The sequence below is a fragment of the Penaeus monodon genome, chromosome 34, assembly GCF_015228065.2.
Source record: "Penaeus monodon isolate SGIC_2016 chromosome 34, NSTDA_Pmon_1, whole genome shotgun sequence".
In the NCBI taxonomy this organism is placed as follows: Eukaryota; Metazoa; Arthropoda; class Malacostraca; order Decapoda; family Penaeidae; genus Penaeus; species Penaeus monodon.
In genome coordinates this window covers 19,357,868-19,358,112 of record NC_051419.1, presented here as the reverse complement: position 1 = coordinate 19,358,112, position 245 = coordinate 19,357,868, and positions in this window count along the sequence as shown.

Sequence of the window (245 nt, the reverse complement as noted above, 5' to 3'; positions counted from 1 at the left end):
TATCACTATCAACTTCTTCATTAGCTTTTCGCTGTTCTTCACGTCTACATTTTATCAGTTTTTAATGTCTTTTGTCCTTGTTTTGCTTTGGTTAGTTACCATATAATTGATTTATTGATTTTTTAGGATTAATATCTTTACTATTTATGTTTTAATAAAAAACTGTCTAGCTATTTCAATTTTTTTCTTTGCTTCTCTCTTATTCCTTCCATCCTCTGTTCTGGTGTTGCCGAAGAACCGAGATA